The 26,391-nt window shown below is 40.7% G+C and overlaps 2 protein-coding genes across 10 annotated transcripts in view; one reads left to right on the top strand and one right to left on the bottom strand.

The window, feature by feature from the left end:
• Lrrc51 (leucine rich repeat containing 51) overlaps positions 1-26,391 on the bottom strand; it is a 44,572-nt gene that overhangs the window by 6,587 nt on the left and 11,594 nt on the right. For 2 of the 7 annotated variants that reach the window (XM_047515976.1, XM_047515983.1), the window contains exon 1: positions 7,166-7,288. The exons of 1 other annotated variant lie outside the window; for it this stretch is intronic. The gene's annotated coding sequence lies outside the window, so the exon portion shown is untranslated. Of the gene's footprint in view, positions 1-1,743; positions 1,855-7,165; positions 7,289-22,701; positions 22,779-26,391 lie in introns of those variants that run through there. 4 more of the 7 variants (XM_047515977.1, XM_047515981.1, XM_047515979.1 and 1 more) reach the window with 4 other exon arrangements.
• Numa1 (nuclear mitotic apparatus protein 1) overlaps positions 7,536-26,391 on the top strand; it is a 67,970-nt gene continuing 49,114 nt past the window's right edge. Inside the window, exon 1 of one of the 3 annotated variants that reach the window (XM_047515952.1) lies at positions 7,536-7,592. The gene's annotated coding sequence lies outside the window, so the exon portion shown is untranslated. The other 2 variants (XM_047515951.1, XM_047515953.1) reach the window with 2 other exon arrangements.

Here is a 26,391-nt window from a genome sequence, read left to right as displayed (position 1 = left end):
TTTTTAAATTTTGAGACAAGGTCTCACTGAGTTTCCTAAGGCCTAAATTCCTGAGGCTGGCCTTGAATTTGCAATCCTCCTGCCTCAAGCCTCCCGAGTCCCCAATCCATACACCAGGATTATGGGTGTATGCCACCATGCCTGGTGGCAAGTATTCTTAAAATGGAATTTCTGGGGACTGGGAGTATAGCTCAGTGGCAAAGCACTTGCCTAGGATGCTTGAGGCCCTAAGTTTGTTCCTCAGCAATACCAAAATAAGCAGAAATGGAATTTCTATTAAAAACCAAGGACCTGGGGCTGGGGAGATAGCTCAGTTGGTAGAGTGCTTGCCTTGCAAGCACAAGGCCCTGGTTCGATCCCCAGCACCAAAAAAAAAAAAACCAAGGACCTGTAATATAGTTCAGTAAATTCATGCTTTGGTGATTTAACATATGCAAGGACAGAGTTTAGCAGGTTTAGAGGGTTAGAAAGGGAATGTCTTGCTTTCAAAAAGTAGCGGTCTCACCAGGCAAGGTGGTACATGCCTGTAAACCCAGCAATTTGGGAGGCTGAGGCAGGAGGATCACAAGTTCAAGGTCACCACCTTAGTAATTTAGCAAGGCCCAAGACCCTGTCTCAAAATAAAAAATACAAAGGTCTGGGAATGAAGCTCGTGGTAAAGCACTTGGGTTCAATCCCCTCTAATCCCCGCCCCCTGCCACAAAAAATATAGCAGTCTCAGCTGAGCTTTGGGGAAGTGCCAGCTTGAGTCGCTTAACAGCTGAATTCTCTGTAGAGTGTTGGACTGGCCCCATGGGCATGGGCTGTTGATTAGGAAGACCTGAATCTTTTTTTTGTTTGTTTGTTTGCTGGTGCTGGGGATTGAACCCAGGGCCTTGTGCTTGCGAAGCAAGCACTCTACCAACTGAGCTATCTCCCCAGCCCAGGAAGACCTGAATCTTTATATATCAAATCTATAGGCAAAATGTGATGAATGAAAGGGACATAGAGCTGGAGTTGGAGACTGAGACCAACAGCCCAGAGTCACCTCCAAATAAGCCACAGAAGCATGACAGGTGTGTGGTCAACCTGGAGCAAGTTACCAACTAGGGGGAGGAGAAAGAGATCCTGATTTCCACTCTGGAGAGAACCTTGTTTGTACTGGAGATACATCTGGGAGCAGAAAGTCAAGCTGGAACAGAAGGCAAAACTGGCAAAAGTCACAATCAAGAAGGAAGATTTGGGATGGGGTTGTGGCTGAGTGGGAACGTGCTTGCCTATCATGCGTGAGGCCCTGGGTTCGATCCTCAGCACCACATAAAAATAAAAGTATTCTGTCCACCTACAACTAAAATAAAATTTATTAAAAAAAAAGAAAGATTTGGGGCTGACTGACAGATGAAGATCCCACAAGTAGCAGCAGAATGGAGTTTGTAAGAACACAGAGACACTGTGGTAGAGGTTCTTCTTGCCCCAACAGGTACTTTCTCAGACATGCTGAATTAACATTACAATAAGAATTTTTTGTCTTGAGTTGGCCATGTGGTACACGCATTAGTCCCAGTGACTCTGGAGGCTGAAGCTGGAGGATTGCAAGTTCAAGACCTGTCTCAGCAACTGTCTTAAAATTAAAAAAAAAATTTTTAAAAAGAGACTAGGAATGTAGCTCAGTGGTAAGACACCTTGAGTTCAATCCTGAGTACCCCCCACAAGAAAATACATATATATTTTTTGGTCTTATCCCATTTTATCCCATCATCCCACCTATAAAAATTTATAGTGGTGCAGTGGCACAGGCCTGTAATCCCAGCAGCTCAGGAGGTTGAGGCAGGAGGATTGCAAGTTCAAGGTCAATTTCAGCAACTTAGATCCTGTCTTAAAATAAAAAAATAAAAATAAAAAGGGGTGGAGATGTAATTCAGTGGTAAAGTGCCTCTGGGTTTAATCCCCAGGACCCTTTCCAAATTTATAGCATATAATACATAATATAATCATACTATATATAGTCATACATATGTGTATATGTGCATATATACATACATATATAAGCTTTAGGTTATTATTTCCAATTTATTTTAATGCACCTGTGTCAACAGTTTGCATATTTGTTTAAATATTCACAGAACTGAAACTTGAGACTTGATGGGTTAAAAAAAATCTACAGGTGGTCAACAAAGAACACATTATTCTTTTGTATAAAGAGTGAAACCTACTTTAGAGCCCTTCCCACATCAGTACCTGTAACAGGTTTGATGCCTTTCAGTAAGACTGAATATTTCTCTCAGAATAAGTCCTGGGTTGGAAACCTAGAGTTCTGCACCATTGAACATGGATTTTAGCTTAAAATACTGAAGGGCAGATTTTTACTATTAATCTCCTTAGTAACCAGAGAATCTCAGTGCATCCTAAGAACTGATTTTTGTGTAGTGCCTGATGAATTTTCTGAATGAGTTAGTAGTAAAAACTGAGCCCCAAGAAGCTGAATAAATTTGCTTGTTGGGAAGAGTTACCAGCTTTCTCCATTTAAATAATAGCCCAGGTTGTGAAGTAGCATCTTATCCATCCTCTTACACACAACCTGGTTTACAGCAGGCACTCAGGAAATGTTTGTGGGATGAATGAAAGAAAAACTGCCTAGTACAAGGATTTCTGTTTTGGGAGACTTGGTGCTAAGCTGTTCTAACAATTGGCTCCCAGGTTCAGCTGTTTCATTCCACACTTCACTCACAGTAAGATATCAATTCAATACTGCAAACATTTGTTGAGTGCCTGCTGCCCTGTGCCTGACCAAAAGGAATGAAGCCAAGTACAAATAATAGAACCCTGTCATGAGCACAGAAAGACCTGCTGGGTCTCTATTGATTGTGGCAAACTAGCCAGCATCCAGTTTCGAGTAACAGCTGCCTACTTAGTGAATATTCTTTCGTGTTTCAATAGTCAGCTCCAGTGTACCTTTTTGTATAGGCTTTCTTTTCCAGATAAAATTGATCAGTGTGTCCTGTGTTAGAATGATTGCTTTGATGATCCCTATTCATGGTCACCCCTGTATCCATCCCTTTTTGCCTTATACCTTTGTAGTTCCATCCCTCTCTGATGCTGGGTTCAGTATTTTACCATGTTCTGGCCAATGGGATGTTGATAAACTTGAAGCAAACAAACTCTAAAGTGGAGCCTGCTCTCTGCCAGTACCATGAAAACACAGCTGGCCTCTTAGAAGGACATGAGAGATGTATAGGTGATCAACATGTGAAAGAGAGCCAGTGATTCCAGCTGAGGCCATCCCAGAATAGGCTATGGAGAGCCACCCAACCTACAGATGACTGCAGTCACATGAGTAAGATTAGCCATGACCAGAACCATACAGCTAACTCAGAGACATAGAAGCAAGAATAAATGCTTATTGTGGTAAGCCACTGTGTTTCAGGATGCTTTGTTACATAGCAATAACAAACTGATGCTTACCCCCACAATACTTTAACAAAATTTCATCATAGTTTGTTTGCTTACCTGTGAAATGAAGACAAATCCTACTTTGGAATCTATTTCATGGCCTACAAGAAGTGTTCAATAAATGAAAAGAGTTGTCTGTACTCATTTCTTTTTATTTTTTCTTTTTCTGGTATTGGAGATTGAACCCAGGGGTGCTTTACCACTGAGCAACATCCCCAGTCCTTTTTTTCTATTTTATTTAGAGACAGGGTCTCACTGAGTTGCTTAGGGCCTTGCCAAGTTGCTGAGGGTGATTTTGAACTTGTGATCCTCTTGCCTTAGCTTCCCAAGTCACCGGGATTACAGGCATGCACCACCACACCCGGCTCTCATTCCCTTTTTAACAGCTGCAGAGTATTCCATAGTATCTGTCATACTTTTAACTGTATTAACTTTATTTAACCAATTCCAAATTGACACAAATTTGTTTCCAGTTTTGGGAAATTACTAACAGCTGGAATTTGATTTATGGCCAGTCTATTTCTGCCCTCTCTCAGCAGGTAGTAACAGAAAGTTACAGGAAGTTTTGAGGAATAAACAGGTAGGGAACTCAGAAGACTGATAGCCTAGCCTACTACTTATGGACTACAGGTGGGCGAAAAATCAAAGAATGCTAGGAAAAATCTGTTATATAATCTAATATATTCTGGCATGTTATATTCCCAGGTGCCAAAGGAAAGCTCAAGATTCAACCTGGCTCCTGTCTACACTACTCTCATCTCTTATCCTCACTTCAGCCAAATGCAACGATTCACAGAAAATTCCCTATGCCTGCCTCTAGGCCTTTGATTGGAAAAGTTTCTCCTTCTACACTCTTATTTGGAATATAGAGTCTTTATCCTTTTTTCTTGCTTATCCTTACTTTAGGACTCATCTGAGGGTTCAACTTTTCTGAGAAGCCTACCCTTATCCCCAAATCTGGATATGGAACTTCTTTTCTTGGTTTCCATAATATCCTATACTTACTGCCATCACAGTACTCATAAACACTATAATTATTTGCTTGCTGTTTACATGACCATAAACTCCACCAGGGCAGGAACCATATTTTTCTCATAATTGAGTCTCATAGTGGTGGTATGTAGCAGGTACTTAATACCTAAAACACTGCAAATGAATAATATTACAAAGGAGAAGGACATGAGGTTGCTATAATTTAGGGACCTGATCTGATCAGTACTGAAGAACTGATTGATTGACAACTCTAAAGGATAAGTACAGTGGGGAAAGTATAGGATAGGTGGGGGGAAAGAAGCATTTCAGGTGCTGGGGGTATAGTTCAGTGGTAGTGAACACTTAGTATGCATGAAGCCCTGGGTTCAATCGCCAGCACCAAAAGAAAAAGAAAAAAAAAACATTCCAGACAGAAGTCACAGCTGTGTACAAAGGCAAAGGCTTTATGGAGGGAGGTTGCTTAGAACATTTGAAGACCTTAAAGAAGGATATGTAACTGAAGTGAAGAGGGGTATTGTGTTTAGAATAGAGGCTGGAGAGTGGGCAGGAGCCACACTGAGATGTTGCATTATGCTAAGAGCAATAGAAAGCCAGAAACTATATATTTGAATGAGGTTGGGGTGGGGAGAGTGAATAATATCAGGTTTGTATTTTGAAGGATTGATTTGGCTAGAGTTCACAAAATGGCTGAGAAGGAAGGCAGGAAGGATGTGGACTAGAAAAAGATATTTAGGAAGTAAAGCTGCTTGATGATAGATGAGAAACGGAAGAGGTTTTAAAGATAACTTGACCCGGGCATGGTAACACACGCTTGTAATCCCGGCTATTTGGGAAGCTGGGACAGGATGATTCCAAATTTGAGACCAGTCTGGGCAACTGAGCAAGACCCTGTTTTAAAATTTAAAATAAAAAGGCCGAGGGTGTAGGTTGGTGGTAAGCACTTGTCTACTATGTATGAGCCCCTAGGTTCAATAACCAGTACTGGCGGGAGAAAAATACTTGGGGTTTTGGCTTTTGCATATATTGTAGGAACACTGGAAGACATTCAGGCATGGAGGGGAGGGTTGGGGTGGTGCACAAATAAATGTTGAGTTTTGGTTGCCTTTGAGATATCTTGAAAGAGATATCAAGGAGGCAATTGGCTATACAGATCTAGAGCTTAGGTATGAGGCCTGGGTTGGATATACTGCATACAGCTGACAAATGAAGTTGTGGGTGGGATGAGTACTCAAGAAGAGAATATAAAGTGAGGTGGGAAGCAGACAAAGGACCACACCTGGTCAAGCTTGTAATCTCAACTAGTTGGGAGGCTGAGGAAGGAGGACTGCAAGTTTGAGGAATTTCAGCAACTAAGCAATACCTGACTCAAAATAAAAAACAAGGGGACTGAGGAGATAGCTCAGTCGGTAAGTGCTTGCCTTGTAAGCACTAAGGTCCTGGGTTCGATTCCCCAGCACCCAAAAAATAAAAAACGAGAAGGGCAGGCAAACCAACCCTGAGTTCAATCCCCAGTGTGAAGGAAAAAAAAAAAAAAAAAAAAACAAAAAAAACCAAGCCTGGAGGAACTTTAAGACAGTAATGGGCCAACAATCAGGTCCAGCTAATCATGGCAGCTTCAGAACTCAGGTGATGTTAGCCAGATTGTTTCCTGTTTAAATATGTTCAATTCCTAGTGTCTTTAGTCTCTCTAGTTCCCTTTCCCCTTAAAACTTTCAGGGAAGGATCTGCAACTCATTCAGGCTGAAGTGTAAAATAACCCAAGGCAGGCCATACAGGTTCCTTTTCTCTGGGGCAGTTTAACCTATTTTTTTTTTTTTGCCAGAACAAGCTTTTAAGATATAGATGCAGTAGTTTCAAGCTAAAGAGATGTGGTTGGAACTTGAAGAACTGGAGTCTACTTCTAGCTTTATTACTGATTTGTTGTGTGGCCTTGGGCAAGTTATTTCAATGGGTTTTGGTTTTCCAATCTGTGAAATGGAGATAAATTCTCTTGACTCATAGATCTGTTATGAGCATAAGGAGACTGAAAGAACTAGGCGTATGTTAATAAATGCAACAGCTCTGTCACGAGAATTGCAAAAGGAAATAAAGCTCTAATTCCTGAGCTTCAAGAAGCAGACCCTGGAGGTGTAGGAAGAAGATCTGAAGATATAACTTGTAATGAGTGTGTATGGGAGGAACATGCTGACGTTCTGAGAATGGTTCTTACTACTTGGAAGAGGAAGGAAAGTGACACTTCAAACCTCATAAAAATTTCAACATCTCCAAGAATTGGGGGCCATTAGGGGCTGGGGAGATAGCTTAGTTGGTAGAGTGCTTGCCTTGCAAGCACAAGGCCCTGGATTCAATCCCCAGCACCGGGGGAAAAAAAAAAAAAAAAAAAAAGAATTAGGAGCCGTGATTTACTCTATCTAGTGCTATTGCCCTGTCTCAGGTCCTCTGAGGAAAACCAACTCCAGATTTCCGATCTCCGAGGGTGTATCTGGGACTTGAGGCATCCGTATTGGAAACCCCGATGTTGTGATGGGCGGTTAGGAAGCACCCTCAAATCTGTATGGGTATGTATCTCAGCTCCCTTCCCCTCTCCTGCCCCCTAATCTATCCCATATAGGTGCAGTGTTGAGTTCACTGTGAAAGGGGGTGAGGTTCACTCTGATTAGGGAACTTTTTAGTTCTTTTGTGGAGCCCCTCCTCTCTTCAGAGTGTTCTGGTTCCCTTGTTCCTGTTTTCCCGCCCGACTCACCCAGAGTCGCTGCCGCTCCAGTCACAGTGTCCCACTACCTTAGGGTTACTAAGCGCAATTCTCCATGGCAACTACCTTCACCACCACGCCCCAGTTGGCGCCATACGGCGATGCCTAACAGGGACTCGTAGTTGTGGGGCGGGGCTCCAACGGTGGTGCTGGGATTCGTAGTTCCTTTGCCCTCAAGTCCAGGTCGTGGGCCGGAAATAGTGACCCCCCTTCTCCTTTCCCTGTGACCCTCACACTTCCTTTTCCTGGGTCCTCTAGCGTACCCTTAGAACGACAGCAGCCGACAGGGGCCAATCAGAGGGCGGCGCGAAGGGGCGGGGCCATGGTTTAAACTAATTGTGTACTGCCAGTGCTGGCGCGATCCCGTGGCGAACGGCGACCCCGGGGAGCGCGTGGCGGAGCGGGAGCGCGCGGCCAGGTAACCGGCGCGGGCCCGCGGCTCGTCTGCGGCCTGGGCGCCCGCACGGATGCCCAGGCCTAAAGGGGGTGCTGGAGAGGTCGGTGCGAGCGGAAGGCCTCCTTGGTGACCAAGCCTAAAAGGGGACAGTCTTTCGGGGGTAAGGTTTGTGGGGAGGGGGAAGGAAGCGGTGGGAGTGCTTAAGGGGGAGGGCCTGTTTGGGGGCGTGTCCATGGGATTATGACCGCGGGTGACCGCGGGTGGCGGGTAGTGCAAGTTCCTGAAAGGATTGTAATCGAGGGGTCTTGTAACGGAAAGTCCTCGCCTGTTATTGTTAACAACAGTACTACTAAACGTTGCCTGAGCGCCCACTACCTTTGTGGCATTGTGTTGCACCCTTTATAAGGAACCTATTTTTACAAATTTGTCGAGCAACTTTGTTATACTTGGTTATTTCAGGTGGGGACCTTGAAGTATATAATGTTTAACTTGGCCAGTATTACATAACTAGTGCGAGTTTGGCTCTACTTGGGTTTTGAGGGTTGGGCGTAAATTAGAACTGGGGAAGGGACTGGGTCGGGTGCGAGTTGTCTTGGACTAGTTAACTTATTTTGAGTCTCATTTTTCATATAGTGTAAATAATGATCTCTCCTACTTCCTGGGTTGTTGCGAGGTTCAAATCGGGAAAGGTGTTTCATGCAAGCACCTTGGAGAGTACAAATTAAGACCTCTAAATGATGTGACTGTGTGAAAGTCGTGAGTGCTGTGCAAGATTTGAGCATATCAGGGCCATTAATGTATGCCTTGGAATGATGCGTTTTGTGGGGCTGAAAGGCGTTAGGAGCCTGGCTTTCCTCTCTTCCTTTAGTGAATTTTAAACCTCAGCGTTAAGCTTTCCTCTTTCTTGGAATGGCACTTCGTTCTGAAAAATGTAATAATGTTTACTTGATTAAATCCACACTTCCCTTTCTCCAGGCTCTTTTGCTTGGTTCTGTTTTCAGAGTTCTGGGTTGTCAAGTGTGTTGCTATTCTTTGATGGGCAGGAACTTTTTTGGGGGGGTCTGGAGGGGTGTTACTGGGAATTGAACCCAGAGACGCTTTACCATTGTGCTACATCTCCAGTCCTTTTTATTTTTTCTTTTGAGACAGGGTTTCACTAAGTTGCTGAGGCTGGCCTGGAGCTTAGGATCGCCTACTAGAGTTGGAGATCTTTACCCCTGTGAATATATAGGAACCCAGGCAAGCGTTCAGATAATGTGAGGAAGCTTTCAGTGGGTGTATGTGTTCCCCTCCTTCTCTATTCCTGTGTGGTTATTTTCTCCTTTAGAGGAAAAAAGCACAAAGCTTTCTTTTCTTGATCCAGATTGAAGTAAATGAAGACTAATTGCAATGCCTGAATCTTAGTCCAAAACCAAAAGTTGTACTCCCTCAAAACTGTAAGATCTTACCTTAAAACTCATTAAGAAACCTATTTAGAGCTCAGCATGGTGGCACACACCTGTAATCCCAGTGACTTGGGAGGTTGAGGCAGGAGGATCTCAAGTTCCAGGCCAGACTCAATTTAGCAAAACCCTGTCTTAAAAATAAATAAACAAACAAACTTGGGATGTAGCTCAGTGGTAAAGCATCCCTGGTTTAATCCCCAGTACCCAAAAGAAAAAGAAAAAAAAATCTATTTAGAATGTTCTTTTTCACTTATGGAATATGGAAGTGGGAAGAATGCCTTGAACTAAGATTTGAGTTCTAGAAGTGTTAGGAAAGGAGGGGGGGGCAAAACCCAGCTTTAGTTGGCTAAATATAGCTGATCAGGAGCTATTTTAATGGTTGTACCTAATTGATAAAAGTCAGTGGTCAGAACATATTGGGTCCAACTTGGCCTCTTACCTGCTGTACACTAAACATCAAAAAGTGTTGGTTAGAATCAAAATGAGCACTTCGGAGAGTGAGACCATTCCAAAGCAATTTATCTTAATGTTGAACGATTTTTTTTTTGTGGTGGGGGTAATGCTGAGGGTGGAACTCAGAGCCTTGTGCATGCTTAGCAAGAACTCTACCACTGAGATACATCCCCATCCTGAACAATTCTAATTAATAATTGTTTTGGGCTGTTAGTGATTATTTCATTTTACCCATATGTGTTTGCTGTTTGTTATTTTTACCTTCTTTTTTTCACTTTATTCTTTTTCTTTTTGTCAAATAGATGTATAAATCCTTTAGATGTTTACTTTAGTAAGGATCTATTAGTGGTAAACACTTTATTGAAAGACATCTTTGTTTTATTGTCAGTCTTGATTGTTTAGCTGGGTACTATGTTTCCAATTATTTTTTTCTTAGCACTCTAAAAATGTAATTTCATAATTTTTGTTGTTATTTTTGAGAACTAAGCTCATAATTTTTCACCTAGCTTTTTGTTTTGTTTTGTGGTACTGAGACTTGAACCCAAGGCAAGCACTCTACTACTGAGCTACAGCCCCATCTTTTTTTTTTTTTTTTTTTTTTTTTTAACCAAGGATTCAACCCAGAGGCACTTAATCACTGAGCCACATCACCGGCCTTTTTTTTTTTTCCTTTTCTTTTTTATTTTGAGACAGGACCTCATTAAATTGCTTAGGATCTTACTAAATTGCTGAGGCTGGCTTTGAACTTGTGATTCTCCTGCCTCAGCCTCCTGAGTAACTGGGATTACAGGTGTGCATCACCACAATCTTGCTGAATTGCTCAGGCTGGCCTTAATTTTGTGATCATACTGCTGCAGCCTCCCAAGTGGCAGGGATTACAGGCGTGTGCCACTGGGCAGGGCTGTGCTCACAATTTAACCATCTATTTTTTTTTTTTAAACCATCTTTTTTTTTTTTTTGCATTACTGGGGATTGAACCCAGGATCTTGTGCTTGCAAGCACTCTACCAACTGAGCTATCTCCCCGGCCCAACCATCTATTTTAATACAGTGAACTTAATAAATGAAATTGTTTTGAATCCTTGTTGTGGAGGGTGTGAAAAAGCAAAAAGGGAATCTTATGGTAGCTTTGATATAATTGCATTAAATAGCTTCCTCATCTAGGACTGAAAAAGAAAAGGCAAGAATGTTGGGTTTATTGGAACCTAGAAGTGAAGTCTGGAGGGATTTGAGGAGCTACACCCAGATTCTCTGAGGAAAGGGTGTTGCCTGGTGCTCCTGGTTTCTTGGGAGCCCTACCCAGCTGATTCAGGTGCCTCTGAGGTGCACAATGAGGCTGGTTCTAGAAAAAACTCAATGGAACAACTGCTGTCCAGTTAGTCTCAGGAAGGAGGAAGTCCCATGTAGCCTTTTGCGCTCCATTTTCCCTTTAGCTCCCCCTGTTGAAAGAACCTAACAGGGAGCCATCTGGTAACAGTGAAATGGAGTTGGTGGTGTCCAAACCCCAGCATCACCGAGCAGAGCCTGATGGAATAGGTGTGGAGCTGAGAAACAATAATTTAATAACTGGCATAGGGGCTGGGAAGATAGCTCAGTTGGTAGAGTGCTTGCCTTGTAAGCACAAGGCCCTGGGTTCGATCCCCAGCACCCCCCCCAAAAAAAAAAAAAAAAAAAAAAAAAAACTGGCATAGTCCAAAAGGACATTTCTTTATTTTTCTAAGCATTTTCAGGAATATTTAGTAGGAAGGTTTTTAGGTTATCTGATTGATAATATTAAGTTAATAATATAGCTAACATTTTTTTCAGTATATACTGTGAATGAGACACTGTTAAGCACTTTACATGAACTACTTCCCAAAGCTCCAAGTGACAAATTCTATTATGATTACTGTTCCTTTAATAGGGAGGAAAACTGAGAAATAGATTAGGTAATTTACTCGAATCCACAGTTTGTTATTTCTGCAATCCCACAGCGCTGGGCACACAGTTTGTTGATGGTGCTACTGGTGTCCTAATCCAAGCCTTTTGCATTTCACATCCCACATGCTCACTCTCTCTCTCTCTTTTTTTTTTTTTGGTACCAGGGATTGAACCCATGGGCACTTAACCACTGATCTATATCCCCAGCCCTTTTTATATTTTGAGACGGTGTATCACTAAGTTGCTGAGGGCCTCACTAAGTTGCTGCGGCTAGCCTTGAACTTGAGATCCTCCTGCCTTAGCTTCCTAAGCTACTGGGTTTACAGGCCTGTGCCACTGTGCCCGGCTCATATCCCACATTTTAACCATGCCCAGTCTTAAACATATTTAAAAAAAAAAAATTTCCCTAGTCCTTTTTAATTTTGAGACAAGATCTCACTAAGTAACTGAGCCTGGCTTCAACTTTGCAATTCTCCTGCCTTAGCCTCCTGAGTTGCTAGGATTACAACTGTGCACTACTATACCTGGTAAGGCAGCCTTTTTTTTTTTTTTTTTTTTTTTTTTTTTTTTGTGGTACTGGGATGGAACCCAGGGCTTTGTGCATGCGAGGCAAGCACCCTACCAACTGAGTTATATCCCCAGCCCCAAGGCAGTGGTTTTAATAGTAACAACTATACTAGGTCTCTACCATTCTTATTTTATTTTATTTTTTTTTTAATTTAATTTTTTTTTTTATGCTAAGGACAGGACTTTACATTTACTTCTGTTAAATTGTTTCTTGTTATTTTTGGTAACATCAAACTTGTTTTACAGTTTAATTCCATAGTTCAACAAGGAGGCCTTTTATGTCTTCATTCTTCTCTTTGGTAAAATTCTAAATATGGATTGGACATGGTGGCACATGCTTGTTACCCCAGCTACTAGAGAGGCTGAGGCAGGAGGATGGCAAGTTCAAGGCCAGCCTGGGCAATTTAACAAGAATCTGTCACAATAAAAGGGCTGGGGATTTAACTCAGTGGTAGATGTGGGTTTAATCCCCAGTACCAGAAAAATTAAATGAGTTTGAGAAGCAAGTTCCATGTTAAAGCATTATAGATCTTCCTTCCGTAAATGGAAGTTTGGGGAAAATAGTTTTGACTTCTCCTTCTGGTAGACTGGGAGAGGAACTATGTAAAAAGAGCGAGGTCATTGAGGGTAGGAGAGAATCAAGGATAAGGGTTGGCCGTTGGGATGTCAGTGGCTCTAATAAGGGGTCACTTGATAGAAACAGAATCTGGTGGCTATTGAAGAGAGAGGGGGCATAATGTTTGCCTGCTCCTGTGTTGAGGCCCCTGTTGGCAACTGTGTCACCTGCCCTTTCTTTCCTATTTAAGGGCCAGTTTCTTTGAAGTTAGTACAGGAAATGCCTGCCAGTGATTCAGCCTTGCAGATTTCTTCTGCTTTACTACAGCTGAGGACTGGTTTATCTAGTAAGGAGTAAAGACTGCATATATTTCAGGCATATTTATTTGCCCACTTGAGTACCTTCCTATGACTTGCCAGGGATACTTGTTTTACAGGCTATCAAGTTTTTGGTGCCCTGTGGCAAGGTGATGCACTGTGACTTTAGCACTTGGTCCTCTGTGTGCACAGCGGCTGCATTCTGCTCTCTTGTGGGCATTTGTTGAGTCTGTACTTCTGATGGCCTTAGTGAAGAGTGAGGAAATAATGTAATAGCTTTGATTTCCTGCTTTTCTAGATTTCCTGTGGTGTGGTGGTGTGAGTTTTAGAGTAACGTGTTGTTCCCTAAGAGCTCCTGCTGTACCCCTCATGGACTGCAGTAAAAGGGGACTGTCAGGTTGCTAGCCTCCAGAGCCCAGTTTCCTCAGGCCGTGAGTAAATTCCCAGCTGAGAATTTGCAAAAGTGTATAAGGCAGGATTTCCCCTTTTTACCACTTTTTTATTTTGAACAATTTCAAACTTACTAATTCTTTAAAAGAATAATAGAACTAATACTTATATACCCCTCTTCTAGATTCATCTATTAACATTTTGCCACGTTGGCTCTCTGTCCTTCATTTTCTCACTCTTTTGACTTTTAGATATGCATATATTACTTCATCCCTAAATGTTTCAGCAAGTATTTCCTAAAAAATAAAGGCTATTTTTCTATGTAACCATACTGCTATTAACACTCAGAAAATTTACCATTGATTCAGATATATCCAGAATATAGTACTTCTTTGGATTTCTCAAATCTTCCCAAAGATATCTTCTATAATTTTTTTTCTATTCAGCAGCCATTGAGGGATATGCATGCATGTACTTATGATTTTGTTATTTCTTTAGCCTGACTTTAACCTCGAACAGTTCTCTGTGTGAGAGAGAGAGCGAGAGAGCATGCACTCTCTTGTGGGGTGGCGGTTGGGTTAGATTAGGAATTGTACCTAGGGGCATTCTACCACTGAGCCACATCATCAGTCCTTTTTATTTTTAATTTTGAGACAGTTTCTCAGTAAATTGTGGAGACTTTGAATTTGCAATCCTCCTGCCTCAGCCTCCCCAGTCACTAGGATTACAGGCATGTGCCACTGTGCCTGCCTGGTGAAAATAGTTCTTTATTCTCTTTCCTTTTTTTTTTCTTTTTGCAATACCGTAGATTGAACTGGGGTGCTTTACTGTTGAGCTGCACCTATAACTTTAAAAAAAAATTATAAAATTTTGAAACAGTGTCTCATTCAGTTGTCCTAGAACTTGTGATCCCTCTGCCTCAGCCTCCAGAGTTGTTGGAATTACAGATGTGTACCACTGGGCTTGGCTTCTTTTATCTTGAATGCTCTTTTGTCTTTCATAGTACTGACTTTTTTAAGCATTCAGATTGGTTGTATTGCAGAATGTCTCTTCATTTGGATTTGTGTGATTGTTTCTTTTTAAAAAAATATATATATATTTAGATGTTGACGGACCTTTATTTTATTCATTTACTTTTACGTGGTGCTGAGAATCGAACCCAGTGCCTTATGCATGCTAGGCAAGTGCTCTACCACAGAGCCACAACCTCAGCTCAATTGTTTTTTTCTTGATTAGATAAAAGTTAAACATTTTTGGTAGGAAACTATCTATGTAAGTTTATCAGTAGTTGTTTTTTGGTGGGGGAGGGTACTGGGAATTGAACTGAGGGACACTGAGCCACATCCCCAGCCTGTTTTGTATTTTCTTTAGAGACTGAGTTGCTTAGCACCTCACTTTTGCTGAGGTTGACTTTGAACTTCGATCCTTCTGCCTCAGCCTCCCAAACTGCTGGGATTACAGGCATGTGCCACCATGCCTGGCAGTTTATCAGTAATTTGATTAATGAAGGTAAAACTAAAATACCCAGCAGCAGCAAATCCAGTTTTGCGGTGCAGCATATAATTTAGCATTTCATTGTATTGTTTCTTTTGTAAATTCTATAGGAGTCAAGAGAAGTGAAAATTCAGTAGGATTTGGAACAACCAGGAAAGACTTTCACTGGAAAATGGACAGAATTTGAGACACCTGGGTATGTTTAGTTAGAGAAGCTGTGATTTGAGCCTCCCATCCACTATTTAGGTTGTATCTCATGAAAAATGAATTTGAGACTTCTCTATCTTTTTTTTTTTTTTTTTTTTTTTTTTTTTTTGTTGTGCTGGGGATTGAACCCAGGGCCTTGTGCTTGCAAGGCAAGCGCTTTACCAACTGAGTTACATCCCCAGCCCATCTTTTTTTTTTTTTTTGTTTTTGTTTTTGTTTAATATTTTTTTTAGTTGTAGGTGGACACAATGCCTTTATTTTATTTTATTTATTTATTTTTATGTGGTGCTGAGGATCGAACCATGCCTCACACATGCTAGGCAGGCACATTACCACCGTGCCACAACCCCAGCCCTTCTGTATCTTTTGTGGTGTTTGTACTATTGGGAAGCCAAGTGGTACAGAGCTCTTGATTTCTTCAGACAGGTCTAGAAACTGTTTTGCTAGCTGCCTAAGTATAGGGAAATTTCCTCACTTGCAAGATTTAAAGACTTACTATTGAAAAGGTTATTGGGATGTTCACAGTGAAATATTACATTAATATTTCAATTAAAATATTTGACTGCCTTCAGGAGGGCACAGTGCTCCCTAGTTCTGCCTTATGCCCCACTGCAGCTTTCATTTCTGTGACCTGCCTGACCCCTGAAGGTGTTTGAGTTTGCTACTCCTGAACAACTGATGACATGAGAATGAGACAGGTCTTGGCTCATGCAGAGAGAAGTGGGAAGACTGGCTTGATTAGTTCCCAGTCTACTCTGTGGAATAGTGGCAAATAAGGGTGAATAAATGACTTAGGACCACACAGTGGAGGATTTGGGAAGTTAAGCCAAGATCTGATGTTTTAGAAGGAAGAAAACTGTGCAAGGATTTGGAGACACATTTGAAAATAAGATTGGTGTGGAGCCTCTGGAGGAAGGACCTTTCCTGGTTTAGAGACTGGAATCCTGATAGGGCAGAGCCTCCTCAGTGCTGACCAGATGGGGGTGTGGTTTGGCATTCTTGCCACAGGAGGCCAGAATTTCTGCCCCAGTGACTCTTCCTGCTCTGCCACTGACTCATTCCATTGACCTGACCTGCATGGCTTCCCTTCTTCTTGCTGCCTGCCATACAACATTGGAGTTGTCGAGGATGATATGAGGCTGAGCTGACCAACAGGGTGGGAAGGGGGAATGAACAAGCATTCCTATTGCTCTACCCCTTTCTTCCCTGGGTAGAGGCTAATTCAAATCCAGACTGCTGGGGATCACTCTGTCCTAGCCTGCACAGGCTGTCTGCCAAGAGGTAAGCCAAGATGGTTCCCGCCGTCTCTCTGCTTTTTCATCTATCAGCTTTTTCCTAAACAGGACTTCTGCTGTTTTTCCCTGACCCAGGTTCTTCAAAGTATCCTTTCAATCACTTGTAGCAAACAGGTTATTGCAGGAGGTGGACCAAGATTTTTTCTAATTATGGGGGGAGTGTCCAAAAGTTTTCACTGACCCCTCTCTGAGGTAGATTGCCCAGAACTCTTGTGAGCCAGGCACGAACCACAGGTTCATACCCCTTGGGATACCACAGAGAGGTCCTGGTCTTAAGCCCATTTCTCTACTGCTGGGTTTCAAAACCATTCTTGGGGCTGGGGAGATAGCTCAGTCGGTAAAGTGCTTGCCTTGCCTTGCAAGCACAAGGCCCTGGGTTCGATCCCCAGCACCACAAAAAAAAAAAAAACAAAAAACAAAAAACAAAAAACATTCTTGGTGTGCTTTCGTGTTCCAAATTATTTCCCAGGGGAATGAAAGAAGTTAGGAGCTGAAAGAGGAAGCTGTCTGGATAAGTATGTGTGGTGTTTTTTGCTGGGAGACGGGATATCTGAATTTTCTAGTCCTGACTCTTGCTAACTAATTTAACCCGGGACAAATTGTCTAACTTCAGTGAACTGGAGTTTTCTCATAGGTAAAAATGGACATTTGGATTATATGATCTTAGAAATTTTTTTTCAGGGTCAAAATTCATGATTATAGAATGTATGATTGTACTGTACATATCCATTGTAATTGTGGGATAATTACAATGTTTGTAAGTTTGTCCCCCTCAAAATAAGTGGGTTCTCAGCTTTACATTTATTCTGGTGTGCTGCTGGTACTTAGAACATTTTTGACTTCCAAGCTAGCCTTTTGAGTATCCTTAGAGGTACCAAATCTTCACTTTTGCTTGGTCGAGTCAATTTTTGCAAATAGCAGTAGATACTGTGAGCCAAAGAATCAAGCAAGGCAGGGCTGGGGAGATAACTCAGTTGGTAGAGTGCTCGCCTCACAAGCACAAGGCCCTGGGTTCAATCCCCAGCACCACAAAGAAAAAAAAAAAGAATCAAGGAAGGCAATACTTTGTGTGTGTGTGTGTGTGAAGAATGAAGTGTGACTATAAAAAAGTAAGACTTAATTTTTTCTGTATCTCACGTGGAATAGTGTTTAAAGTCGTTCCTAAATAAATGGTTTGTAGATATTTTGAGCAGTGATAATTTCCTAGAGTAAGTTAATGCCTTCCTAAGGAGACTTTTGATTTTTTTTTTGGTACTGGGGATCAACCCACACACTACCGCTGAGCTTCTTCCCCAGCCTTTTTTTTTTTTTCTCCATAGGGTAATGTATATTTATTTACTTATTTATTTATTTTTAAGTTTATTTTTATTGTAAACAAATGTTGTTTCTGTTTGTACATGAAGTAAAGGCATACCATTTGTGTAATTATACATTTACATAGGGTAATGGTGTTTGGTTCATTGTCCAATCTTTTTTTATGCTTATTTTAAAAATATTTTTTAAATGGACCTTTATTTAATTAACTTATTTATATGTAGTGCTGAGAATCGCATCCAGTGCCTCACACATGCTACGCAAGCACTCTACCACTGAGCCCCCGCCTTAACCCATTTTTATATTTTAAAAATTTGACACAGTGTCTCACTAAATTACCTCAACCTCTGGAGTCTCTGGGATTATGGGGTTGTGCCACCATGCACAGCTAAGGAGTCTATTTTGATTATGTTTTTCATTTGGTTTAGTAGGATGGGAACTGTTTGCTAAAAAGGAGTCACTTTCCTTTATACTCGCTGTGCATTATGCTTGCTTCTGGGTCAGAGTGACTAGATAGTATAGAGAATATTAGCCTTTCTCCTAGTAATCTTCCCAAATCACAAATGTTTGAGAGTTGAAAGGGGGTTTGGAACATTTTGTTATAGGAAATTGCAGCTGAGGAGCCACTGCAGTTCCACAAACAGGACTTAGGAATTTTCAGGCTCAGATTGGCAGCTAATGCTTACTAGTCCCCAGAGTCAGCCAGGATGATCCCCAGGTGGTGTGGTTGAAGCAGATGGTTGGATAGCTATAGTCTTTTATAGAAGAAATGAAGAAGTGCTGTATTAAATTATTAAGTCACTTCTTTGATTTTTTTTTTTTTTTTTTTTTTTTTTTGTCAGCAGTTGTAGGTTTGAACAAGGGTTGGACCAGGCAGGAGGGCTGGAGGACCTGGAGGGTGGGGTCAAACAGAGGAGCTGTTAAGGTAACCACACTCAAATTAGATGAATTATAGTACCCTGGAATCTATTCCTGTAAATGATGTTCTTGTTGATAAAACATTGAGGTTTTAGGCATCCTGGTCAAAAGATTCAGTCACTAAATCCCCATTGCCAAAACAGCAAAAAACTTTGTCACTGTATGAGTATTTGCAATTCCCTTTCTTATTGTCTTGGTTTCCTTCATTTTTATGTTGAAAGGGTTAAGAGATGCTGGATCTGAAAATCAGGTAGGCCTAAGGAGATTCAAGGTGGAGAACTGTTTGTGTGAAGCTGCTTGACTACTGTGGGTAAGAGTGGAATTTCCTTTTTACCCCCAAATTATAGTGACTCCTTACAACTTGCAGTCAACTGTCACAGCTGGGTGATCAAACATGAAGTAGCTGTTTAATGAGAAGCAGGCACTGGAAGCGTTCTCCTGAAAAACAATCACAGGACAGGCTGGTGCCCAGAGAAGCCTCTCCTTGGGAGGACCTATTGTTTAAAGGAGGTGGGGGGGTGACTTTCATCAAAATGGATAGTATGTATACTGTGATTTAGAGGATTGAATGACTTTCTTCCCTGCTGTTGTTAATTTCACGCTTTTCTTTAAAGGAATTCTTTGAATGGTGCAGTAGGATTCTTTTTGAGAAAAAGCCCCATGTAACCACAATTAGAAGTTAAATGCCCAAGAGCAGAGCCAGTTGCTGGAGAGACAGAGTGACATAATCATTTGCTTTTCAATCATTAGATCTTGTGGATGACCCCACAAGAGAGAATAGGCTGCTTAGTGAGCTCACTAGGCACTCCCGTGGAAGATGTGGGTTCCTAACTGAAGAGGAGTTGACCTGTAGAATCTACACCTCTTAATCTCCCTATTTCACTTCTTCCCCTCAGTGCCCTTTAGTTTTAATTAGCATTGTGTAAACACAGTCCAGCTTGCCAATCCCCTTAAAGTGGCAGGCCCATGACATTTTCTGCCTGTTACTCATGCCTTTTAAGTATATGACTTGAAATGAGAGGGACTATCATATTTGACCAGTTGGCATCACTGGTTGCCTCTCTGAAGGAATTTACTAGATAAGAGCCTGCTGGCTGTCATTTAGTAACATTATTTAATACCATCTGTGTGCAAACGTTGTGGGGAGTAGAGCTGAGTAAGATGGTTTCTCCCCTCTGGGAGCTTTGTCAGTTGAAACATGGAGGAATGAAGTAAAGTATGTAGAGGAGGAAGCAGGATGGGAGTGTATAAAGGACAGAAGAGTTGTGGGAAGGCGCACGAGAACATTTGAGCCAGGTATAAAGATGGATAGGAGTTCAACAGGTTTAGAAGACAGGACATTTCCGGGAGGTCACATTGTGTGCAAAGACACAGAGCATAAAAAATGCATAGCATGTTTGGAAAAAATGTGCCTTGTATAGACATTATCTTGAAATGAGGCTGGGAAAGGAAGTTGGAATGCTGGATCTTGAAGAACCTTGAGTTCTTCAAGGGATTTGGGTTTTGACCTGTTTGGAATTAACCATTGAATCTTTTTGATGTACAGAATAACGTGATCCAATCCACATTACTTAGGTCTTGGTCTGTTTTTAAGCAATGGCCTTAAGTTTTAGGGTTGAGAAGGTGGTCCTGGTTCTTACAGTAGAAAGTTTGCCAGGCATCTCACATTTGGGTACTGATTTCTCAGTTATAGTTACTAAATGCTCCAAAAGCAGGAAGACAAAAAGTGGTCAGAGCTGTTTCCCTTCTAAGTGAGCTCCCTAGCCCCAAAGATGGCTTTCTTAGGTCATGTTCATTAATGTACAGTTTTCTTGCTAGTGGGTTGCTTACTACTGTGAATCCTTTGAGGATAAAAATTTCTCATGGTGGGGAGCTATTGATTATAGACTGCAGACAAAACTTATCTTTTTGAACCTGAGAAAAAAATACTATCAGTTGTTGGAAATACGAAAAATACAAGCCAGGCGCAACGGTGCCACACCTGTGATCCCAGCTACTTGGAAGACTGTTAAGGGGATCAGTTGAACTCAGGAGTTCAAAGCCAGCCTGGGCATCATAGTGAGAACCCAAATTATTATAAATAAACAGAGAAATATTAAATAAATAAATAGGAGTCATGCCATAATAGTTTTACATCCTGCTTTTTAAATTCAACATTTCTTATTCATGTGTGTGTGTATTTGTGTATGTCATTGGGGATCAAACTCAGGACCTCAAACATGCTAGGCAAGTGCTTTACCACTGAGCTATATCCCCAGTCCAACAATATTTCTTGAGTATCTCTCCATGTCTTTAAAATTATTTAAAACATTTTTCCCAGGTGCAATGGTACATACCTGCTGTCCCAGCAACTTGGAAAGTTGAGGCAGGAGAATCACAGGATCACAAGTTCAAGGCCAGCTTCAGCAACTTAGATCCTCAAGACCCTGAGCAACTTAATGAAACCCTGCACCCCCCCCCCCAAAAAAAAAAAAAAAAAAAAAAGAACTGGTGATGTAGCTTAGTGCTAAAGCACCCTTGTGTTTGGTCCCTAATAGCCAAATACACATTTTTAATGACTGCATAAGATTTTGTCATGTGGATGTATCCTAATTTTTTTTTTTATTAAAACGATTTTTTTAGTTGTAGATGGACACAATACCTTTATTTATTTATTTTTATATTTATTTTTGGTACTTGGGATTGAACTCAGGGGCACTCACTACTGAACCACATCCCTAGCCCTGTTTTGTATTTTATTTAGAGACAGGGTCTCACTGAGTTGTTTAGTGCCTGGTTTTTGTTGAGGCTGGTTTGAACTTGAGGTCCTCCTGCCTCAGCCTCCTAAGCCGCAGGGATTACTGGTGTGTGCCACTGCATGTGGCTATTTTTTTAAGCTTTTCATGATCAATGATTCCGTCGATTACATATGTCATTGTATTTCATATTATTTCCTAAACTGTTACTGCAACCAATGGAATTATTTGATCAAAGAATATAATTTTAAAAAAAATCCTACATTTAAAAAATTTTGATAGGGACCTTTGACTATAGTTCAGTGGGAGAGTGCTTACCTAGCATGTATGAGGCCCTAGGTTCAATCTCCAGTTCCACAGAAATTTTTTTTGGTAGCTCAGTTCTAGAGTGTTTGTGTTTGCTAGCATTTGCTAGCCCCTGGGTTCAATCCCACCACTGCAAAAAAAAAAAAAAGTTAAATATGTAACATAGCCTGGGGTTGTGGCTCAGTGGTAGAGTGCTTGCCTAGCATGCTTGAGTCACTGGGTTCAATTCTCAGCACCACAAATAAATCAGTCAATCAATCAACAAATAAAATAAAGGTCCATTAACAACTAAAAAAATTTTTTTTAAAATGTAACTTAAAATTTCTTTCTAACTATTTTAGAGTGAATAGTTCAGTTCAGTGGCATTAAGTATACTTACATTGTGCAATAGTCGGCACTTTTCTCCTGCCCCTGGTAACCTCCCTTCTACTTATTTTTTATTGGCCTTTTTTTTTTTTTTTTTCCGTACTGGGGATTGAATCCAAGGGCACTTTACCACTGAGCTACATCCCCAGCCCTTTTTATTTTTTATTTTGAGACAGGGTCTTGTCAAGTTGCTTAGGGCCTTGCTAAATTACTAAGGCTGGCTTTGAACTTTCGATCATCCTGCCTCAGCCTCCTGAGTTGCTGAGATTACAGTCCTGTGACACATGCTTGACTTTTATTGTCTTTTTGAAAACCGCTTTTGGGGATATAAATTCACATATCATACAGTTCATTCATTTAAATTATACAATTAAAATGTTTTTTAATTTATTACATTATTTTTTAAAAATTGGATATATGCATATATATGTACATATAAATTTACATATATTTGTAAATGTATATATTTACATGTTTTATAAATAATCATATCTGTCATATATGCTTATGTAAATATATATTTACAATAAAATTTACCATTCTAGCTTTTTTTTAACACAATATCTTCACTTATTTATTTATTTATTTATATATGGTGCTGAGGATTGAACCAGTGCCTCACATGTGCCAGATAAGCGCTCTACCACTGAACCACAACCCCAACTTCTTAACTTGTTAAAGTACAGATTTCAGTGGCATTAATAATATTCACAGGGGCTGGGGAGATAGCTCAGTCGGTGGAGTGCTTGCCTTGCAAGCACAAGGCCCCTGGGTTCGATCCCCGGCACCCAAAAAAAAAAAAAAATAATAATAATAATAATATTCACACCAGGCACAGAGGCACAAACCTGTAATCTCACCAACTCAGGAAGCTGAAGGAGGAGGATTGTAAATTCCAGACCAGACTCAGCAACTTAGTAAGACCCTGTCTCAAAATAAAAAATAAAAAGGGCTGAGGATGTAATTTAGTGGTAAAATGCCTCTGGGTTCAAACCCCAGTACTACAACTTCCCCCCAAATATATATATATATATATATATATATATTTACAAGATTTTATTTATATTTATTTATTATATATTTATATATAATTTTTTTTTACAATGTTGTACAACTAGTTTTGAAACTTTTAATCACCCCCAAACAGAAACACTGTAACCATTAACCAATCTATTTTTTTTTTCCATTTTGGTACCAGGAATTGAACTCAGGGGCACTTGATCACTGAGCCATATTCCCCAGGCATATCTTGTATTTTATTTAGAGACAGGGTCTCACTGAGTCGCTTTTGCTGAGGCTGGCTTTGAACTTGAGATCCTCCTGCCTCAGCCTCCTGAGCCTCTGGGATTATAGGCAGTGCACCACTGTGCCAAGTTTTATTTTTTGTCTCTATGAGTTTGCCCACCTCTTCAGTGAGATGATACAGTATCCATTTGAGGCTCAGTGAGGTGGCAGGGCTGTAATCTCAGCTACTTGAGAGTTTGAGGCAGGAGGATCACAACTTTGAGACCAGCCTGGGCTACTTCAACCTTGTTTCAAAATAAAAAGGGCTGGAGATGGAGCTCCCTGGTGGAGCCACTTGCCTATCATGTGCAAAACCCTATGTTCAATCCCAGGAAAATGTACACTCACATACACAAATACAAATTTGTTCTTCAGTATCTGGCTTAATTTAGTGTAATGTTTGAATATGAACATTTTAAAGGTTCTTGATAGGTATCCAGAGAATTGATAGTAGTGCTTGCTTATTTGTAAGAGAAAATGCACTGTTCTTTCTTTAATGATTAAGTTCACTTTCTTGAAGAGTATAATGTTTCTTTCCCATTATTACATAAAATCAAAATTTGGGAGAGGATGGTAGGAGAAATTAGAGGGATCAGTGATATGAAACCTTATTAACTGAATGATCTTGGGAAATAAAAGGAAAAGAGTCACCCTCAGTGTCCCTATTTGTGAAATGTAGATGATGGCACCTTCCCTGTCAGTCCTGTAAGAGCTAAACAGCCTAAAATTCTCAGGAGAACAGACCTCTTACCTTTGTGCCCAGGATCTTCAGAAGGCTAGGATGGAGAGGGGAGAATCAGAATCAGCCTATCTTTCCCACAAGGGAGGGTCAGGGCCCTCTCTTGGTAGGAGCTTGACATGCTGGAAATTTTTAACTGCTTCCTAGTGAATCTTCCCTCTACTAAGTGAAAGCAAAGGAGAGAACTGTGTTGGGTTGGGATGTGTTGAGATGTTTAGCAGCAGACATAGCAGGGCTTGATTTGGTTTTATATTACTGTGGTATGTGGGTGGGAGCCACAAAACTTGTCAAAGTCACTGAAGGACAATAGGAATCAGATCTGTTTCCCATTAGTTGAAATTAAAGAAACAAAGATGAAGAGTAGCTCATAGGAAACCCTTTCGAGTAGTGTTGCATCCTAGTAGTAGAGGTATGTCTTTTGACTTCATTTGTGTTTCTGAGCTCTTTCCTTCAATATTATGTATCAGACCTATACTGCATATAAATTCATTTGAAAATAACCACACTAGTCAGTTGGCCATCGAAAAGCTTTTTAGATGTTAAATATGGGTTGTTGTTATTATTATTTAGACCCAAGAAATAAATGGTTTTTTAAAGATATTTTATAGTTGTAGACAGGCACAATACCTTTATTTTATTTATTTATTTTTATGTGGTGCTGAGGATCGAACCCAGTGACTCACATATGCTGGGCAAGTGTTCTACAACTGAGCTACTGTCCCAGTCCCAACCAAGAAATAAATGTTTTAGTCTTTGCATACCATATGATCACAGCTTCTAACCTCTGCCATAGAGAATGAAAGTAGCTATAGATAATAGGTAAATGAGTGGGTGTGGTAAAACTTGATTTATAAAACATGGGCTGTTGGCCTATAGGCTCTAGTTTGCTGACCAGTGGGTAGTGGGAGGTATACTTGACAGAGTCAGAGACCTAACTTTAATAAGAAATTGTTAAAAATACTTAGCTTTGATGTTTGCTACTTATTGACTATGTCACCTTTTCCTCTCTGAGCTTTCCTGTTTAAAATCAAAGTGATAATACCTACATAAGAAATAAGAATGACCAGTTACTTGGAAGACTGAGCCAAGTTGGAGACCAGTCTCAGTAACTTAGCAAGACCTGGTCTCAAAATAAAAAGGGCTGAGGGTGTAGCTCAGTGGTAGAGTACCCCTGGGGTCAATCCTCAGTACTGGTGGAGGTCAGGATAAGAATGAATAATTGCACATATGAATAGATGTTTAACTATTCTGGAAATCAGGAAAATATAAGTTGAAACAATAATACATTGTCTTTTATCTTTTATATCAGTAAAATTTTTTTAAAAATCTGCCTATAGGTATAGAAACAGGAAGTTTTATACTTTGTTGGTGAAACTACAAACTTGTACCTTTTTGGCAGTTGTTTACAGTTGGCAATGTACAAGCTTTTGGACACATTATCTCCACTTTTTGTAAATATCCTAGAGAAATACTAACTTACGTATAAAAAGAGGTGTATTCCAGTATTATCAATGCAGCATGCTTTGTCTTGACAAAACACTATGAACAAACTAAATGTATAGATATAGCAAAATGGGAGAATAAAGTTGGGGTACATCCTAACTCTTGGATTGTTCTCAAGGTTTTAAGAATGTGGGGAATCCACTGTATATATTTGTTGTGTGTGTGTATACATACATATACACTAGTATGAAAAAATGTTAAATTTTTAAATGAAAAGGGCAGTTTACAGAACAATTATACAGTATAAGGACAGGCATATAGAGTGTTTAGTGTATGTGTGTGCTTGTGTGTGGATGTGCTTAGGAAAAGTCTGAAAAGTTGTACACGAAACTTTCAACAGTGGTCCTTTCTGAGGAGGGGAATGTATTGGTGAATGTGGGTTAAGGCTTAGTGAATGGGAGTTTTGCATTCTACTCTATATATTTCTGTATTTTATTACTTCACAGCAATAATGTGTTCTTCCTCTGTCCCAATTGTTCAGGTAGTTGGTGGGCTTGTCTGCACTTGCCAGGGACAGGAATGACAAAGTAGGATTAATTCCCCAAGCCAGTGCTGCCCACATCAGTTGTGTTGGAAGGAGCTGCTGAGAGACCAGAATGGGAGCACATGTGAGGGAGAGGAGGTAGCATGTGCCAGGTGGCAGGGAGAGGCAGCCAAGCAAGCCAGTTCCAGTCTCCCACCAGTAACTTTTTTTTTTTTTTTTTTTGCGGTGCTGGGGGATTGAACCCAGGGCTTTGTGCTTGCAAGGCAAGCACTCTACCAACTGAGCTATCTCCCCAGCCCCTCCCACCAGTAACTTTCACCTCATGTTTTGATATCCTCCCAATTCTTTTTCCTCTGTTATCATACTGGACCCTGAGGATAATTCTCTGGGTAAAGAAAGCAGGGATGATAGGAAAAGGAGGAATCAGAACATGGGGCAACAAGGAAAGTGTGTAGGAATAGCTTTCTTTTATTTAAAAAGAAATATATACAAGGCTATTCATTGTAGCATTTGTTTGAAATGGCAGCA

Source organism: Sciurus carolinensis, chromosome 11 (assembly GCF_902686445.1).
Source record: "Sciurus carolinensis chromosome 11, mSciCar1.2, whole genome shotgun sequence".
NCBI lineage: Eukaryota > Metazoa > Chordata > Mammalia > Rodentia > Sciuridae > Sciurus > Sciurus carolinensis.
This window is presented reverse-complemented; position numbering and strand designations above follow the sequence as displayed.